General features: G+C 45.4%; 1 pseudogene; it reads left to right on the forward strand.

Annotated features, from left to right (window-relative positions):
* Window positions 1-3,222: 3,222 nt before the first annotated feature.
* Window positions 3,223-4,930, forward strand: LOC121044355 (transcription initiation factor TFIID subunit 9-like; annotated as a pseudogene).
* The last annotated feature ends 16,138 nt before the right edge of the window (window positions 4,931-21,068 follow it).

A 21,068-nucleotide genomic window follows, 5' to 3' on the forward strand; every position in this document is an offset into this window, starting at 1 on the left:
TGTGTACGTTCTACTTTATTTTTTAGTGCTACAGCCCGCACTGAAAGGACTATGTACCATTACACTAGGCTTAATCATTGTGGCATTTCTAGGATCCAATTCTTGTTTCTTTTTGAAATTTTAATTCATATTCTATTTCCAGGCCTCGGTTTGCAGTCTGTTGGCTTAGTAATAAAGTAACGGCAATGTGGAACGTAAAACGATTTAGAGCAGTCCGTTCCTGCCAACCTCGTGAGACTGAGCGTTGGTTTTGGAGGACACTTAGGCCTTCTGCTTGTTGCTAACAGATTGGGAAATTTTTTAACAAGATGATTTTTATTGCTTTAGGGACGGATCCCACAGCACGTACATATAGTGATAGCACATGTATTATGTTTAGAACATTTTAAAAGTTTTCTTTTAAATGCAAAAGAAACGCTGCTTTATGGTCATGTCCAACTTTTTAACTTTTCGAAGTGTTAGCACTAGATGTAAAACTTCAGTGAAAGCTCTTTGCTGGCTGACGTTGCTGACATCGGTAAGGACACGGCGCCCATCCTAGTTTGACCGTGAGGAAACCGAAACAAGATCAGGCTGGCTGGAGGTCACGGACAGACTTGCTGGAGACTGGACCCAGATGCCCTACCCCCAGCCCCGGCCTGTGCCGTGAGGGCAGAAAGCAAATTCAGGGCCATATAATCAGCTTTAAACCATTTCAGGTTTAGCGCACTTAGGAACTCTTAGTTTCTTTTTCCTTTGTTTTTATTTACCTAAAAAGCGCTTACGGCAGCTACAAAAGAGTCTTCTAAAAACAAAGATAGACTTCTTGAAATTCGTGTAACTGTTAACTTAGCCAACAGCACACAAGTATCTCCCACGGTGGGGGAAATGGTTCATTGGAAGGGAAAACAGTAATTAAGATGGGCTTTAGATAGGGATGTCAGTGTCCATATAATATAAATTCATGGGAATGTCCTGGAAGGTTGCCTTATTCTACTTAGGGAACAATTTGCATACATCTGGTTGTGGTAATTTCTCTACAAGATGTTGTTCACACTCATACTTTCCCTTTTAATTTTGATATAATTATGTGATTCTTCACAGTTCCATAGCTATAATTTACATTTCCGGCCATACTTGGTTGAGATTATGATCTCTCTCAGGGTCGCAAATCTTCCCTGCCCAAATCTAGACTGTTTCAATTTGGCCCACTGAGTTGGCCGAGAAATCTGGGGGGGAAGGGGAAGTTTCTTCGGATTTTCCCCAACACAACCATGCATTATTAACACCCAGTCTCTCTACAAAGAGGGTAGCTTGCTGGGGGTGCAGAGGCTATAGCTGCATTCTGATTCCCCACCTTATCCCGCACTGGAAATGCTCTCAGGGCAGGGACCCTCTTCAGCATGCACAGAGCCCATGAGAAATGCTCTTTCGAACCACAGTTAGCTAGACCCCCAACTCAAGTCTCTCGCTCAACAGAGGAGCTAGTGAACTGCATTGGGTCTCAAAAGAAGCATCCACACAAGCAGACTGTGCAGATCGCAGATGCCAGCCTATGGCTCAGCCTCCACCCTTGTGCAGCGCGGTAGCCGATTTGGAGCTCACTGCTCCATCACCCCCCCACCCCCTGGGCATTTCTCAGAAGTGATGCTGTCTCTCCCTGGCTCAGCGTCCTGAGACCCATTCATGAGAAGAGGGGCCTCCTCCTTCTCTTCCTACATCAGCTTTAGTGAAGCATACATTATATACAACCAAATGCGTTCATGTTAAGTGACCAGTTTGATGAGTTTGGACGAATTTATACACCAGTTTAACCTCCACTGCAATATCAAGGTATAAAATTTGTGCATCACCCCAGAAAGTTCCCTTGTGTCCCTTCCCACTCAATCTCCAACCTGCACTTCAGCCTCAGACAACCAGAAATCTGCTTTTTGGCACTATAGGTTGATTGTCTTTTAGAATATCACACAAATGGGATCATTCTTTCTCTGAGCACATTTTTTGAGATGTGCCCATGTTATTGGGTATATCGATAGTTCATTCCATTTTGTTGCTGTATAATATTGTATCACGTTGGTATGTCATAAATAGTTCAACTCACCTATTTGGGGTTGTTTACAGTTTGGGGTTACTATGAATGAAGCTGATAGGAACATTCATATGCTAGTCTTTCAAAGACATGTTTTTATTTGGAAGGTGGAGGCAAAAACCTAGGCGTGGAGTTGTCACATGGTAAGTATTTGTTAGCTTTACAAGAAACTTTTTACAAGAAACAAGAAGCTTTACAAGAAAACATACTGCTTTTCAGATGACTGTACCATTCTGCATTCCCATCAGAATGGATGGAATGAGAGTTACAGTTGTTACACATCCTCACCAACACTTGGCATGGTCAGCCTGTCTTTAACTTCAGCCACTCTAACCTAGGTGTGGCGACATTGCATTGTGGTTTTAATTTGCTCTTCCCTAATGACTTGAGCATCTTTTCATGTGCCCATTGGGTATCTTCTTCCTTGACTCAATCACTCTGACTAACCTGATGGCACTAAATTCGATGATCCTACAGCCAAAAACATCCTTGCCGCTTTCTAGTAGGTTGTTACCCTTTCTTCCTTGCCTTAACCCTGGCAGGACATAAGAAAACTGACAGAAGCTCTGATTTGCCTCCTGTCCCAGGGTGAGGTCATCAAAACAGACCTTCAGAAACTCCATATATAGAAAGTTGAGCAGGTAGATTGAACCTGTGGCATTGGAACACTGCTGGGAGAAAGAAGATATAAATCATATGTGTCTCTCCCTTGCTCTGCTATACTTACAGGGACCCCCCCCCACACACACACACACACAGAGAGAGAGAGAGAGAGAGAGAGAGAGAGAGAAGAAAGGGAGACAGAGGAGGGGAGGGAGGGGAAGGACACAGAGGGAAGTAAAGAGGCTGAGATTGAACTTACTCTAGATTGTAGAGTAGTCATTCCATGTGGACCCAAACTTTTCATTTCCAGGATTTTACAAGATTCCTCCTCTGACTCCCTACTCTTGTTGACAATGTAAAACAAACCCACAGTTAGCCTGGGAATTATCTTTATGGAATAAATCAGCATATTGTTTTGAGTTTTTGCACTGCATGTATTAATTTAAAAAGAACACATGTCTTGGTTCAGTAAAAATTTGCAAAAAGCCAGACATCCCATAAAAAGAATTTGTTGGTTGAGATGTTTATCCCTCTAGCCATCTTTTCCCTTTTATGACTACAAAGAATACTTGTGTTTCTTTACTTGTCAGAATCATCTACTCGGGAAGACTTCTGGAAGTGGGCCCAACAGGAAGTCCCACTGCGCTGAAGCAAGGTCTTTATGAGGTCTGCTTCCTTCCCATCCTTTGACTGGTCTGCACATAGGTGTGTTACCACCTTGCCTTTGCCAGAGAGAGCATCTTTCAGCCAGGACGCTCTCCTTGTCCAAGGCACGACTCAGAGAGGCTGGGCCCAGGCTACGCAGGCTCATAGTCTACGCCTCCTCTGTCTTGTTGTGGTGCCTCTGCAGTTGTGGGTGTGCCTGGGGAAACCTAGCATATTACTGCTTCACCAGAACACTGTCTGATGTGGAGGAAGACACCTAGAGGGCCACAGAAATCAGAAGTTTCCAGAGGTAAACTAAGACCTTCCAGTGATCAATGCTTCGTTAACCAATCTCCCATCAACTGTGAAGATAATCAATATCCATAATGATGAGCCTAAAGCATTCAAGATCCCCAAGTGCTTTCTGCATTAAAAAAAAAAAAAAAAAAAGCTAAATTGCATGTGGTTAACGTTAAAACTTTAAGTAATTTTGCTATAATCTTGTAAACCCATTGGTCTCCAAGCTTTTGTGATTTCATTGATTTTATCAGCTTTTAAAACATCTTCTGAACATCCTGCTCACTGGTACACCAGGGCTTGGAAAAACCATGCTAGGCAAAGAACTTGCATCAGGCTTGGGACTGAAATACATTAATGTGGGTGATTGAGCTCAAGAAGTCTGATCAACGGACATCATGGAGTCTGGCAAGAGGGCTTGTCCCAAGAGCATTCCTGAAGATCCACGGATGATGGCACAAATCCTGAAGGATAAGAGCATTACAGAATATGAGCCAAGAGTTATAAGTCAGATGTTGGAGTTTGCCTTCTGATACGTGACCACAATTCTAGATGATGCAAACATTTACTCAAGCCGTGCTAAGAAAGCTACTGTTGATGCAGATGGTGTGCGATTGGCGATCCAGTGCCATGCTGATCAGTCTTTTGCCTCTCCTCCCCCAAGAGATTTTTTATTAGACATGGCAAGGCAAAGAAATCAAAAAGTCCTTTGCCATTAATCAAGCCATATTCAGGCCCCAGGTTGCCACCTGATATTGCTTGACTGTTCCAAACTATAGACTTAAGTCTTTACAAAGAAAGGCATCTACTTCTGTGGGAAGAATAACAGTTCTGTGGTTATTACTAGCGGACCAAGTACTCCCACGCTTGGCACACCAACCCCACACACCATGTTTATGTCAACGAAAGTAGGGACTCCAATGTCCCTCACAGGGCAAAGGTTTACAGTACAGAGACCCACTTCACAGCCCCCAACTGCAAAAGCATCAATTCCTGCAACATCCGCGGTTCAGAACGTTCTGATTAATCCATCATTAATCGGGTCCAAGAACATTCTTATTACCACTAACATGGTGTCATCGCAAAATACAGCCAACGAATCAGCACATGCACTGAAAAGAAAACAAGAAGATGATGACGATGATGATTGTGATAAACTATGATAATTTGTAATCTGGCCTTGATGCTTGTAACACATATACTTGGTCTTGAATCCATTCCACTGAGATTAAACATGCATGCTGGGTGTTTCCAAGTTGTGTTGTAGGAAATGTAAATGGCATTTAATGAGTAAATACAGTTATCCTCTCTGATTGAGATGTGGGATTTTCTTTAGCAGGATTAGTAATGGTTTTTATCAGCCTTTCAGTATAAAAAATAAAGTCGTTCACCAAATAAATAAATAAATAAATAAATAAAAGTTGGTATCCCCTCCACATATTTATGTCCATGTATTTATAAGCAACAAATGCTAATTACTAAAATATTCATGATAAAACATACACACAGATAGAACATTTCACAGTATAGAATTGTCTCCTTTCTTGATTAAATAAGAAACTCTTGGGGCGCCTGGGTGGCTCAGTGGGTTAAGCGTCCGACTTCAGCTCAGGTCATGATCTCACACTCCATGAGTTCAAGCCCCGCGTCGGGCTCTGTGCTGACAGCTCAGAGCCTGGAGCCTGCTTCCGATTCTGTGTCTCCCTCTCTCTCTTCCCCTCCCCTGCTCATGCTCTGTCTTTCTCTGTCTCAAAAATAAATAAAAACATTTAAAAAATACAATACAATACAATACAATACAATACAATACAATACAATAAATAAAAAAGAAACTCTTAACAAAATAGAAATAAAAAGATACTTTCTTCAAATGATAAAAGATATTTATCTGAGTCCATCATGCTATTAACACAGAATTTAGAAATATTTGTACTGAAGTCAGGAGCAAGACAAGGATGACATTAATCACTACTATTATTTAATATTGTTCTGGAAGTAGCAGCTCTAATTTAAAAAGACAAATAAATGACAGTATCTATTTAGAAGTAATATATTAACAGCGTATAATAAATACCGTTATTTATGTAGGTAAATTAATCTGTACACACGAAAACAACTGAGAGAAGTAACTGAAGAACTATTTTCAAAAATAAGAGAGTTTGCTAAGACAGTGTAATAATACATCAGTGTGTAGCAAGCAATAGTTGAATAGATGGAATGGAAGGTAATGCCTTATTTACCATAACCACAATATAGAATCAAATTTCTAGGAATAAATCTAAGAACTGCTTGATAGACAAGCAGAAATCTCAGGGCCCCAACAAGTAGAAAGACATACTGTATTTTGACTAAGAAGACAGCATCCTAAAGTTATCAAAGTTTCCTCAGTTAATCTACAAATGTAGTGTAATTCTCATTAAAACACCAACAAGTTTCTTTTTGTGTCCTAAAATTCAAATGGAAAAACAATAGCAAGTATAGTTATGGAGCTTCCGAAGAAGTCAAGTAATGAAGGGCAACCATACCTACCAGACAGGAAAAAAAAAAAAAAAAAGTATTATTAAGCTCTAAGAAGTCAACCAGTACTGTGAATGAACAGGTGAACTGACCAGTGAAACAGAATGGAATGGCCCGAAGTACACCCAAATACACATGTAAATTTGGTGTACGATAAAGAGGGCACATGGGGCGCCTGGGTGGCGCAGTCGGTTAAGCGTCCGACTTCAGCCAGGTCACGATCTCGCGGTCCGTGAGTTCGAGCCCCGCGTCGGGCTCTGGGCTGATGGCTCAGAGCCTGGAGCCTGTTTCCGATTCTGTGTCTCCCTCTCTCTCTGCCCCTTGCCCATTCATGCTCTGTCTCTCTCTGTCCCAAAAATAAATAAACGTTGAAAAAAAATTAAAAAAAAAAAAAAAGAGGGCACGTAAAATGGATTATACAGTACGTGGGCCCTTAGAAGAAAAGGAGAGTGGGAAAAAAAATGGACTAGCCTGTAACATTATTAGCCAGCAGGAGGCAGCAGCCTCCTGAGATCGATCCTCCCGAGGCACCATTGTCCACAACCCCGCGTCCGGGCATCACCCGCGATGCCCGGATCATTCCAAGTGTGCCCCACTGTGTCTGCAGCCATACACAGTAACTGCTCCACTGGGAGCCCTTGCTCTTTAGCCCGGAAGAGCACAGCAGGGAAAGGCATGCCAACCAGGAAGGAATTCAAGGCTTAGAGGAAAAGAAGACAAGGAGAAAGTGAAGAGCCTAACGGAAGAGCCTTGTTGACGGGCCCAACTTGGGGATAAAGAAAGAGGTGCCTATGATAGAGAATCCTGGAGATCTCATCACAGAGAGATCTGAGGTGTCATCCAGGAACACCCATCACCTGCAGGACAGTCTCGTCAGGAGCCCAGAGGCACGGCTCGGCGTGATCTCAGCAAGCCGAGTACGTGTTGTTGGGAATACTTCTTCCAGCTGTGCCAGCTCACAGGCTCCCGGTGGGAAGGGCGCGAGATGACAAATGTGGGTACACCTTGCAGACTCTGATCTGAGGCGATTGTTTGCTTTGAGTTGAGCACGCACTCACCTCGCCGTTGTTACCTTCTGTTTCCAGAGGAGCCACGGACTATGCAGACCCAGCAAGAATCCAGATACCCTCCCCCGAAGGAAGTTAAGGTTGGGAGCCACAGAGTAATCGACACCCTGTCCAAAGGCAGGTCCCGTGGAGGAGCGTTGACCCTGTGAGTGTCCTGCTTTGTTTGCCTTCATCCTGGCAGGCGGCGAGGCGTCTTGCGGGACTTGATGAAAGACACAGAGCTCCAGCCAGAGCAGGGCAGCAGCGAGGCTTTCCTAGATGCAGGGCCAACATCAAAGTTCTGTTCCGCGCTGACATGTGCAACTCTTGAGCAGGTCTGATAACACATGCAGAGACAGACTCTTGGGTTCCTGAGGGGAGAGAGCAGACCCAGAGATGTTCCATACCGAGCTGGCAGAGACGCAAAAGCCTGATTGGGAAAGCCATGAGGCCCCAAATCCACTGTGCAGATAGATGGCCACGGCTGCCTTGGGGGGTCCTGGTGGCTTCGTTATCTATTTCCAGAGAAAGATTAGGAAAGTGTGCAGAGCACAGGGGAAATGTGCTGCTTTCTCCCTGGGGTTCATTTGTTTTCCATAAATTGAGGCTTCCAGGGAAAGGTGGCAGGATATAAAATAAGTACTGTGCCCAGAATCGGATTCAGATCCAGACCCGGCACTTGCTCCGTGGACAAAGTTGCACGAGGGACTTAAACTCTGTGGGCCTTAGTTTCCTCATTCATAAAATGGCGCCAAAAGTTCCCGCCATACAAGATTCTGTTAGATTAAATAAATGTACGTAGGGGCGCCCGGGGGGCTCAGTGCGGTTAAGCACCCGACTCTTGACTTCGGCTCAGGTCATGATCTCACAGTACGTTGAGTTCGAGCCCCGCATCCGGCTCTGCACTGACAGTGCAGTCTGCTTGGGATTCTCTGTCTCTCTCTCTCTCTCTCTCTCTCTCTCTGTCCCTCCCCTGCTTGCTCTCACTCTCTGAAACTAAAGTAAACTAACTAACTAAATAAATAACCACAAGATAATTGGCCTGTAGAAATGGGACTTTTTAGCCACTTCCCTTCTGAGGGGATAGAGATTCCTCTGGCTATTTACATCTTCCCTGGATATTTCCACATTGCTTTTTATCCCCATAACCCTGTAGTGACACAAAAGTTGCCCACACAAGTGCCTGCTGACTATTCCTCTCGATTCTGGTGGTTGAATAAATATCCACAGAGACAGGCACAGCAATGAGCCCACCGGCCGGAAGCCCAGGGGAAGGGCACGGTGGCATCCAAGGACTCTCCACAAGTCCTTGCACAGAGGACATCGTCTTGCCCCGTATCCCGTGTGGCACACACACTAGTTGGGGAATCCGCGTCTGTTTTTTGGACCCAACTGGGTCTCAAAAATAGTTCAGAATCCTGGCGAGTCTTTCCTGAATTCACATAGTTTGTTCGACAGCGTTTTCCGTTTCCCGTTGGCTCCTGAGAGCCCGAAAGCAAGTCAAGGCAGGAAACCCACAAACTGCTCGTGCAAGACACCGTGTGAAACACTTTCACACTTTGGCTCTTTGAATTCTCCCCACAAGGTCATTATGGCCATTTTACAGGTGATAAAACACAAGCTCCCTGAGGCGAAATCGCTCCCGCAGTGATAGCCTGAGCTGGGGGTCGCATCTGGCGCTTCCAGAAAGAGAAGAGGAGGGAATGAGAATTTTACGGAAAGATTAAATGCCATACTTTGGAGCATTTTGTAAGCCTGTAGAAGCCTCTGGAACCTGGCAGTTTTGGCTTCGCTTGCAAGTCTGGCGTCCAGGGCGCTGGCTACTTTCCTTCGTTTGCCTCTTCTCTGTTCTCCCTCATCCTCTTCTTTGTTTTCCATTTCTTCCCCCAGTTAGACCTTAGAAGGCATTTACTGGCTCCATTTAGCCAGCAGAAATCTCCCACGCCCAGAGGGAGGCCTTCGGGTACTTTCTGCCGAAGGGCCTCAGCCCGGACTCAAGGGGAGCCCTTCACAGCGGCGTGCCTTGCATCCAGGGGTGCAGGGAACATCTGGGCTGGGCTGCCGCGATCTGCCAGTCTCTTTCCAAGGCACTTTGGCCTTCCTTCCCTCGGGGTGTTTTTGGTTTTTCCCAACAACCAAATAAACGGAGTGTTCTGTGTTACTGGTTCGGTTATCTTGGTACATGGGGGAAGGAGCCAAGGAGAAAACTGATACTCCGTGTTATGCAAGCTGTTTTCTGGGAAATTCAGAACCGTCTCCTGCGTGGCTCAAGGCTACGGCCCGCTGTCTGCATCCTGCACTGGGGAGCCACCCAGGCGGGCAGGGCAAGGACCACCCCGTTGGGGGGCATGGTCTGTGGCTTCCTTTCATCTTCCTGAGCTGCGGTGCAGCCCACAGAAACCAACATCTTCAGCCTTTGTACACGCAGCCACCTAGCAGGCGCTCGGGAAAAGAATCAAAAGGGAAAGTGGCTCGATTGCACCGGGGGCTTCCAAGAAACTCACGGGGTTGAGACTGACAGGTAGACCTTGGATAGGTGGAAGCAGACACTTCGATCTCGCCAGAGCCCCCTCTGGAGTCCCTACCGGAAGACCACATGTCATTTCTTGGCATCTCCTGTGCCAGCCATGCCCTGAGAGGTTCTGCCCGTCTCGGCGTTAGGGGATGCTCAGGCCCGTGTCCCCTGGAAGCCAAGGATTTTTGCACCCAACCTTGATTTGAAATTTTTAAGTGATAATGAAAATACAGTAATGATTTTTTCAAGCAACAATGAAAAGCTAGATGCTATTCAACACCATATATATTTAATTGTAATGCACGTGATTGTCCTGGAAATGTCAATCTTCATGTTAGGATTGTCCTTTGGGGTTTTAGTCATTTGGAATTGTTCTCATTTTACAAGCGCAAAGACTATTGTCCAGAGAGGCTAACTAACTTGTCCGAGGTCATACAACGAGTGAGCCACAAAAACACAATTCTAACTCAGAACTGTCCGGTTCCTAAGTCCACAGATGGGCCATGGCTGGAAGTGTGTGTAGCTTTTCCTGAGCATCCTTGGGCATTCCTGTTTTTTCACTGCTTCTCAGAAGCCCTGACTTCCTTTACTTAAGGGGCACAGTCCTTCCTTCCTACACTCCCTGCTCCTCTGATACATCATTTCTGTGTTGATGGAAACATTCACCTTCCCTTTCACCCCTATTGTTAACCAGAAGGCCCTGCCTCCATTCACAGAGGAATTAGGTTTGCAGATGGATGAGAAAGACCCCTCTTCCTCCCTTGCCACAAAATCATCCTTTTTCTGAGGCTGAACCGTGTGTTTCCTGAGGAGTCAGGCGGGACAGATAGCAGGGAAGGCTGCTGGGCTAGCCCTGCCCTCTCAAGGCCCTAATGTCTCCTGTTCCACCATCCGCCCCTGGATGCCAAGGACCAGGCCTTGCTGTGAGAATTAGAGGAGGCAAGGAATATAAACATGACCAGCACCGTGTCTGACAAGCACACGGCGATCCCTACTCGCCCCTTCCCCCACTTCCTAGTATCCCCTCCTCTCCTCCGCTGTCCTGCCATCCTGCCCTCCCAGCTGGCTCCCCGCTGTCCCCGCACAATCTTGTCCCAGGCAGGTAAAGACCCAGCAGACCAGCATCAAGGAGCAATTGCAAGTTGGGGGAAGGCCAATGAGGGTTGGGAAGACAGAGAATGACAGAAGGCAAGTTGTGGAAAGACTGAGGACCTAATCTTTCATCACATATGGGTGACTCATGTGCAAGCATGCGTGCATGTATGTGCGTGCACGTGTGTGTGTGTGTGTGTGTGTGTGTGTGTGTGTGTAACTCAGGGTAGGGATTTGAATTTGAGACCTTATTCCCTCCATTTTGCATATAAGGGGATGATCACTTAGAGACTTTAACTTGCACAAATTCACACATTTCTACAAACTGGCAGAGATAAGATTTGAACCCCCCAAGTTTTTTAAATGTTTATGTGTTTATTTGGAGAGAGAGAGAGAGAGAGAGAAAGAGTAAGCACGAGTGGGAGGGACAGACAGAAAGGGAGAGAGAGAATCCCAAGCAGGCTCTGGGCTGTCATCGAACCCTAGATTTGATGAAGGCCCTTAGCCCCACATGACACGAACTCCATGATCCTGGCACAGCATACCCACATGCCACACACCCCATGACCTGCTGTCTTCTCAGACTTCACTCCTACAGCTGGCTCCTTCTGTCCTGCCTCCCCCTCTCCTCCCTCCGTTTTGGACCACTGTGGCCAGCATAGACAATGCCTAAGGATTACCTACTTTGAAAAAAGTTTTCCCTTGACCACATAGCTCCTTGCACACATCCCCGCAGAGAGCCCCAATTTCTCTGATTCTCCTCTCACATCCCTGAAAAAGCAAGCCGTGTAACCAGTCCACTTACATTGTTTTCAGATCTCAGATGTTCTCATGGAGTCTTCAAAAGTCCATAGGGCCTCTGCCCTGCCTGACGGGGATGCAATCTCATTTTTAATTGGGTGGATATCCCACCATGGTTCAATGTCTAATAGGGCTTCTGGTCACCTCATGATGAACTTGAAACCGAGAAAAAACATGACTCTACATGAACTCCACATACATTTCTTTTTTTTTTTTTTAATGTTTATTTATTTCTGAGAGAGAGAGAGAGACAGAGACAGAGACAGAGCATGAGCGGGGGAGGGGCAGAGAGAGAGGGAGACTCAGAATCTGAAACAGGCTCCGGGCTCTGAGCTGTCAGCACAGAGCCCCATGCGGGGCTCGAACTCACAAACCGTGAGATGATGACTTGAACCGAAGTTGGTCTCTCAACCGACTGAGCCACCTAGGCTCCCCCACATACATTTCTTAAAGTAAGATCAAAGGACCATTTCTCTACATGGCTCTGAGTGATTACTGTAACCTCCTCACCTACTGTATTGGTATAATAACATGTTGTTCTATTGAATTATTGTGATTTATGTTGTTATCCATAGGATCTACATAAATAAAAAAAAATCAGACAATTAATATAAAAAGACCTTAAAAGTCAGGAGCCTTCTGAAAGCAAGCTGCTATTTAAAAGACATGAGTTCAAGAAACTGAAATGTAGGGGCACCTGGGTGGCCTAGTTTGTTGAGCATCTGACTTCTGCTCAGGTCATGATCTCACAGTTTGTGAGTTCGAGCCCCGTGTCGGGCTGTGCACTGAGAGCATGGAGCCTGCTCGGATCCCCTGTCTCCCTCTCTCTCTGACCCTCTCCTGCTCCCCCCCCACCCCCTCCCTCCCCCTCCCTCTCTCGCAGGCCTGAGCTTGCATAGGTGCTCTCTGTCAAAAATAAATAAACGTTAAAAAAAAGAAAGTGAAATGTATTCTTAATTAATCCTTGGAGATTATGCCTAAAATCATTATTTAGGGTCTCCTCCTCATGTGCCCCAACAGAAGCATCACAATTTGAAATTGAATCGTAATTCTTAACCTGAGTCTAGCTTCCTGGCCATGAGAGAGATTCACCAAACTTCACAACTCAAGGTGGACAACTCCCAGTGGCCGATGCCTAAGCATCAGAAGGGAACGAGAGAGCGGAGCAGCATCCAAAGAAGGCTCATGGGTAATCCTGTGCTTTTGCCAATCTTCCACCTGGAAGAATAACCTGGAAAGTGTCACGAAGGGCACGTTATTTTTAAGTGCCAAGATCGGAGATGCAGAGAGGAGGAGCATGTTGCAACGCAGCCTCGTGGGGCTGGCTGAGCCCCGGGGAGTGAGCCTCTTCAGGAAAGACATCCCCAGCCCCGGTGACGGTGATGGTGACAAGGATTAAGACTTCCTTTAGGGCATGAAACCTCATTAGCTCAGGCTTCATCAATCTGGAATTTATGCAATTAGACCAAGTCTGGTTTGATGTTTATCTTTGATTTGCCAACTCTTTCTTCAGGGTCACGCAGATTCACAGCAAAAACAAATTGCCAAGGGAGTGTTGGGGGATATGGCTGACCCTTCACAGTCAGGTGGGATGTGTCTGGAGGTGTTTGTGAATGGCAGCAGAGTCTCACATGCCCTCTGTACCATGCAGTCGAGTGGAAATGAAAATTTTGAGTGACCTTTGTATTCTTAATGATTCTCCATAGGCATTTATGAACCTGCCCCAGGATCCTTCTTTGTCTGACGGCTTCTCTGTCTTAACGTCATCACCAGCAGCTGCTGTTTCTCCTGGGGCCATTTTCTACAAACTTTTGCTCTCAATCAGTTCCCAAGGATCACAGGGACTCTGAAGTCAAGTAGAAAATGTTAATGCTACGTGGACATGAGCAGGTGGGCAGTGGGCCGGGTTCGCTAGCTGATGGAGGCACTCCCATCCTGTGGCCTCACTGGCCATGGGATTCAAATTTGTGCTTCAGAAAAATCACCATACGGAATGGATCCTCAGTCACTAAGTCCATGACTATAAATGTCATGGGTCTATAAATGTCAAGGCTTTTTGTAATACAAAGTAGTGGCTCGTAAACCCAGTTGTTAGATATTTTTGAATGTTTATCTTTGAGAGAGAGAGAGAGAGGGCTCGCACGCTCACAAGCGGGGGAGAGGCAGAGAGACAGGGAGGCGCAGAATCCGAAGCAGGTTCCAGACTCTGAGCCATTGGCTCAGAGCCCGACAGGGGGCTCGAACCCACGAACACTAAGATAATGACCTGACCCAGAGTCAGATGCTCAACCAACTGGGTCAGCCAGGCGCCTGCAGTTGTTATATCTCAATTCACTGGGAGATTGAAAGTAATTTGCTCATGAAAAGTGCCAACAAGCACAAATAAGGTCCCTTAAAAATAAATCAGTGAGAGCAGTTGATTTAAGATCAGTGCCATTATAATATAACTTGCTCACTCGAATTTCAATATGCTTTTTTGAGGGAGAGAAACAATAGTGCCTTCCAAATACAACAGCCCTAAGACCACACAGCCCACAGGTGGCTGTTACTGACATGTCATTAACAGCTGGGCATCTCAGTACTATTAGCCGAATGCCCTGGGCCATTTTGGAGGTGTCACGGGAACGTGAAACACGCGCACGACGTCTACCACATGTGCCAGAGCAGGAGAAAGCTTCAGACATGCCACTGAAGAACCAGCACAAGCTGTTTCCAGGGGTTCCACGACGAGCTATTTATTTATCCACAGACGCGTGAAATAGCATGTTAAACGTCGGCCCCATCTCGTCCCTACGATGGTTCCCCAATAGCATCCACACACCCACCCCCACTCCTTCTGGATTAGCACCACCCCTAAGCACATCACCCTCATTCATCCCACAGGTACTTGTTGCACACACATGAGACGCCAGCCCCGTCCCCAGCCCTGGAGACCCAGCAGGGAACGAGACAGGCCCTTCCATACCTCAGGGCCTCATCCAGAATCTTCTCATCCCCCTTCCCCAGTACCGTGTCTTTCTGGTCAACCCAAAGCATCTCTCTCTCTCTCTCTCTCTCTGGGCCCAGTGCAGGTGGCACCTCCTCTGCGGAGCCGTTTCTAACCCTCATCTCCCCCACATTCCCTGGGAGAACTAGGTAATTTCTAACCTTTATTCCAGGAGTGCTTCGTGCGAAACTGCTGTCACATCCAGCCCACTGTGTTTGGGTGCTTGAGTGTGTTTCCTCGAGCAGGGAGAATGAACACCACTGAATCAGGAAATGTGTTTGTTTTTATAATAGTTTTCTTTTATAACAAAATCTAACAGCGCTTAACAATGCTTTAGAAGCATCAATCGGATGTGAATAAATGATGGCCTGGCTGATTTAAATGTGTATACAATTACGCAGGATTTACTATGCTCGGCCTATAAGAATGTAAGAGAATTGCCCCAAAACGCACTTCAGAGAGTCCCCTGTGACTATATAAGAGGAAGAATTTCATTTATTTCATTGGTTGCATTGTCTTAGGCTCTGTGTCATAATTGTGAAGGGCCCCCTCTCAAATAATATAAACTTACAGAAACCAAATGGTTTGGGAAGAGGGAAATCATTGCTTTTCGATTCTGTTTTAGTGATGCTGGTGCACTGCATGGGTCTGAATTTTGCCTGAACGTAGCTGTTGTGAAAAATGCCTTTGACCTGTTTCTGTTCCCCAATGACCTCATTTGGGGAGTTGGCTCTGTGGGTTCATGTCTGTCTGTGAAAGCAGCATCAGCCTGCTGGGGCTCTGGCAAAGCCCAGGACAACTCAAGACACGGGTGAAAATGGTGCCCGGGGAAGTGTTTTGTCAACCACAAAGAGCTTGAGAAGCAAGAGAAGGTGATTATCAATATTCGTCGGTGCCTCGAGATGTTGATGGTCCGGACCAGGATCGGCAACCTTTTTCTGTAAAGGGCCGCAGAGCAAATATTTCAGGCTTTGCAGGCCACCTGGTCACACTGTGTCACTTCTGCCACCGTAGCAGGAAAACATAGACAGAAAGTAAATACATGGATGTGGTTGTATTCCAGCATAACTTTGTTTACGGATATGGAAATGAGTTTCATAAAAATGTTCATGTGTCGCTAAATATTATTCTTCTTTTGATAGTTGCCAACGTTTAAAAGTGTAGAAACCAGCCGTCGTTCACAAGCTGGAGGAAAGAAGCCATAGGCCAGATTTGGTCCATGGGCCATGGTCTGCTGACCTCTGGTGTAAAACACAGAAGACTCATCTATCTAGATGGCTGGTGGCCGGGGGGGGGGGGGGGGGGGCATTGTGGCTGGCTGAACGATAGCCGATGAAGCACTCCAGAAATATTCAAACTGCGTTAGTGGCATGACAGAACTAGACCAGCTCTTAGAAATGTAATTTTCTGTGGAAATAACTGTTCTCCCCATATGCCTTGTTCCTTTGACCTGGGTTTATTTTCCACTGGGAGTATTGGGTTCTCCACCTGTGAGCGAAGGCCACATTGGTCATGAGTCAGCACCTATGGGCTCAGGGGAGAGGGTAAATGAGTCCAGGTGAAGAATCTCAGATACCCGAAAAATCACATTCAATCACTCATCATCCTACGATATAGCTCTCTAGGTCAAGACGTCTTTGTTCCACAGAAGGAAGCAGCATCAGAAGATTCTCCAGGGATTGAATTCCCACACAGAGGTGGAGAATTCAAGAAAAACAGCTCTTCAAGTGCTGTGAGTTTCCACCTGCTTTTCTCAGCTCTGTGTAAGCAGAGGGCATCAGGACCAGAAGTCTTTGTTTCTGCAGGTGGAAGACTCATCCCGAGGCCAAGGTGAGGGAGAAGTAAAGGCAGAACTCCAAAGCCATGGGAACTATCGTTGTTAATGTCCTTGTTTGGAATTAACTTTCCCACCAGGTTATTTCCTTATACAGGTCCTCTCCTCTAGTTATCTCAAGGTGTTGAGTGTTCTGAGCTTCCGAAGCGCAGTAATGGGCAGTTTTCTGTTTCAGACCCACCTCCTCCAAGAAGTCTTCCTTGATTTCCTACCCTGAACTGAAAAATATAAATCTCTCCTTCCTTTGAATTCCCGCAGTACTTTATCTGTATCTATCTCAAGGCTTTTGACCCATATCTTTTCATGCTGTATTTATCTTCAGACCCACTTGCTGAAAGAGGCACGTTCTCTGAATCCTCCTTGCGCAACACGTATTTCTTATCATGGTACCTTACTCCGAGTAGACACTAAGTAGACAGCTATCGCTTGAATTAAAAAAAATCCAATATACTGACAAACTGATTCATCTATAGCAGCACTGTCCAATAGAACTTTCTGCTAGGATGGAAGTGTTTTATACCTGTACTATCCATAAGAGTACCACTAGCCACTCGTGGCTATGGAACACCCAAAATACGGCCAGTATGACTGAGGAGATGACCTTTAATTTTTTCAATCTTAATCACTTTAAATTTATTTATTTATTTATTTATTTATTTGAGGTTGGGGAGCGGGCAGAGGGAGAGAGAGAGGATCTTAAGAAGGCTCCACACCCAGCATGGTGCCCGTTGTGGGGCTCGATCTCACAACCATAAGATCATGACCTGAGCCCAAATCAAGAGTCAGACACTTAACCCACTGAGCCACCCAGGTGCCCCTTAATTACTTCAAATCTAAATAGCCACGTGTGACTAATGGCTATCTTATTAGACAGCACAGGCCTACAGGACAATAATGAACTCATTTTGTGTGTGTGTGTGTGAACGGATTGTTTATTTAGGCAATAATCAGATCACACAAATGTGGTGTAGAAAACCTTAGAGGGATGATTGGATATTTCGCTTTCCGAGCAACATAAAGATGCCCGTTCTTATATTCTGTGGAGCGAGGTCCATTAGAGACAGACAAGAAACCACAAACAAGATGGAAAGGTTAAATTTACATTATATTAACAGGAGGTATGTGCTATGAAAAAGAAAAAAAGAAACAGAAAAAGCGGAGTAAGAGAAAGTGAGCTGAGAGTGTCTGGGAGGAGGTCAAGGTAGGCTTCATTTAGAAGGTGAGGTCTGAGCTCAGGCTAGAGGGAGGGACAGGGGGCAGGCTGGGCAAAGAAAATGGGCTGGGCAAAGGAGCTGAACTCTGCAGGGCCAAGTAACAGCTCGAGATCATGGGCTGGACCCCTTACGACACGGTCACAAAGAAAATGAGGCTGTGGGGGGCACTGAGGAGGGAGAACGGTTTTTATCGTGTTTTGTTAACAAAGCCTTGATAGATGTTTCCAGAACGATCTCTTGAAGTTAAAAATTAAAACTAAGTGGCAAACTGGCTCACTCCACTTTTAAGCACAACGAGTTTCTGGAAACCACACTGGAAAACACAACAGTGAAAAAAATCAACTTTATTCTTCTCCCTCTTTGTCCAGCCTGTGTTTCCCCACTTTTTTCCAAGCGCTAAGAAAGCAGAGTGCCAACTGGATTTGCTCAGAGGCTGTGGAAATGGCAGAAGCAGAGTCTTAAAATGATGATTGCTGGGAAGGGCAGTGGGAAGAACAGGAGTGCACTCCTGGCCCACTGACGAGGCAGTGAAAAGTGAGGGGGGGTGGTGAGTACGAGAGGAGGCATCAGAGGGCTCAGCACAGAACCTGCCAGACCCAAGGCAACACTAGCAGCTTTCTCTAAGTGTGGGGACGGAACTGTGTGACACTTTCAAAGCTGGGTGTGACCTGAACTCAGAGCTGAGTGATACAGCAGTAGAGCGAGTCACAAAAGAAAGTAATGCCCAGACACGCAATACAATTCCGGGGATGCGAGGTCCCGGACACCGTAACCCCAGGCTGCCCCGTCTTCCAAGCAAACACACTGACGTTAGAGTGGCAATCCTTTTCAGCCACAGATAGTAAACGCTTCACTCGAGGCCCAGCGGGAGAGTCTGCGAAATCTTCCAGAAGAAGATCCATTAAGCGCTCCAAAGAATTCATCTGAAATCTTTTGCTGCCTGTGAAGTTAAAAAATCCACAGGCTATTTTAACTTGTATTTTTCAAAGCATCGTTGTCAAGAATGTTAGCGCCAACATAACTTACGTACACAGAGAGCCTGCTCGCTGGTAATTCTCCAGGAATTGGAATTGTTTCAGCGCTCCCAGGGGAATATGATCACGCATGAACTGGGAGTCAAAAGCAGGAAACCGTCTGGACCATAGTGATACCATGCGACAAAACCAAAAGCCAAAGCGAATTAAGGGCTTGCCAGCAACATCTGTCATTGGGTGTATTAAAATTATTTTATTTCAGACTGTGGGCTATGACTCATTAGTGACCATAGAATCAATTTAATGAGTTGTAACCAGCTTTTTTTTTTTAATTAATTTATTGTCTGAAAACTCAGTGCTATTTCCTTCACATAAGGTGGGAGGAAGAGGATGCTCGTCCTTAATTCTCCTCCCTCATGTCACCTCCTTCAGAAAAGCTTCCCTGACTGCTCATTCTAGATTCCCCCGCTACACACATGCACACACACACCACCTGTTTATTTTCTTTACAGCACGACAGCACTTACTGTTAACTGGAATCTTCTTTCTTTTCTTAATGTATACGGAAATGTATAAATATTTTATTTATTTAAAATACAATGTTATTTTATTTCTTTCTCCACACCTACTCCACTAGAACATCAGCTTCAAGAGCTCAGAGCCAGGTATCTTTCTCACCGTTATATCCCCAGTGCCCAGAACAGTGCCTGCCACCTAGTAGGTGCTCAATTAACACTTAAGGCATTGAATTTAAATTGCGCCGAGTGGCAGGTTCCAACCCATGGCTGTTAGCTGCTCTTGTTCATTCTGGATGCTGGTATACTACCTCCCTGTTCTGCTCTGAGAACCTGGTACCACCCTTTTTCCTCAGCCTACAGGGACTCAACACAGGCCATGACCCTGGTTCACACACCTGGACTTGACCTTCTTCATTCAGTGCTTCTACGTCTGCCAGCAGGTGCTGTGCTATCTGCCAACCTCGATTCAGCTTCATTTAAGCTCATTTGGACCAACTCTCCTTTACAAATATTCTTCAGTCTATTGTAATGTACAGTTTTATAAATTTTAACACACCGATGGATCTGTATAACTATTGCCCACACTCAGAAACCACCCCGCAAAATTCCATCGAAGCTCTGTAGTCACAGCCTCCCTTCACTCCTAACCCTTGGCAACCATGATCTGCTTGCCAACACTTTAATTTTGCCTTTTTGAGACTGTCACATCCCTGGATTCATGCAGTATACAACCATTTGAGGATGGCTTCTTTTACTCAGTGGTATGCCCTTGAAATTCATCCAAGAGGCTGCACAGAGCAGTTGAGTTCACAGCTTTTTATTGCTGAGGGTCAAGTCCTTTGTACGGAGGAACCAAGGTTTGTTTAGCCAACACCTGACGCAACACACTTAGGTCATCTCCAGTCTTTGGTGATTATGAATAAAGTTGCTGCAAATATTAATGTAAAGCTTTTATGTGCACAAATTTTCACTTCTCTAGCATAAATACCTAGCTGTGAGATTGCTGAATCACACTGTACCGTTTTGGACTCCCCACCAGCAGTGTTTGAAAGTTCTAGTAGCTTTACATTATCTCTAGCACTTGCTATCATTAGGTGTTTGGATTTTAATTTAGCTTCTATCATAGGTGTGTGGAGGTATCTCATTACGGTGTTTTTTTTTTTTTTTTAATTTTTTTTTTAACGTTTATTTTTGAGACCGAGAGAGACAGAGCATGAACGGGGGAGGGTCAGAGAGAGAGGGAGACACAGAATCCGAAACAGGCTCCAGGCTCTGAGCAGTCAGCACAGAGCCCAACGCGGGGCTCGAACTCACGGACCGCGAGATCGTGACCTGAGCCGAAGTCAGACGCTCAACCGACTGAGCCACCCAGGCGCCCCACGGTGCATTTTTAATGAAAACTAATGAAACAGATTTGGAAATAGATGGCGTCTATTTCCAAAACAATGGCGAAAATACTATTTTTCTATAAGTATGTAAGCTCATAATTACATACATAGGTACGTACTAAGTCATAATGCAAAATAGACCTACTGTGGATTATGGTAAAAAATGTTTGAAAGCCATTGTTCACTCCACAGGATGAGGACCCAGCGTTGGCATTTCTGTTTGTTTCAGAGTGAGTTAGACAGAACCTAAAAACCTTAAATAAGCTTAACACTGAAGCAAGGAGAAGAAACTGAGATCAGATTTCAAGGGCACCGACTGAAAATGGAGTCTGAGGAAAGATCAAGGGATAGTGCTGAGAAGCAGATTTAATAGAATTCACTCCTTTGTTCATTCATAATTTGTATGAAAACTATTCAAAAACAAAGTTGTTGACGCCTGGTATCTGCTTTTAATGAATGTAACACCTGAGAGAGGAGATGTGGCTATAAATGCAAATATATCTACAGGACATATTGAAAAATGAGCGCAGACATCTCTTAAAAAAATCGATTTAATGCATGATACCTCCC

Source organism: Herpailurus yagouaroundi, unplaced genomic scaffold (genome assembly GCF_014898765.1).
Source record: "Herpailurus yagouaroundi ecotype Mexico unplaced genomic scaffold, PumYag 188, whole genome shotgun sequence".
NCBI lineage: Eukaryota > Metazoa > Chordata > Mammalia > Carnivora > Felidae > Herpailurus > Herpailurus yagouaroundi.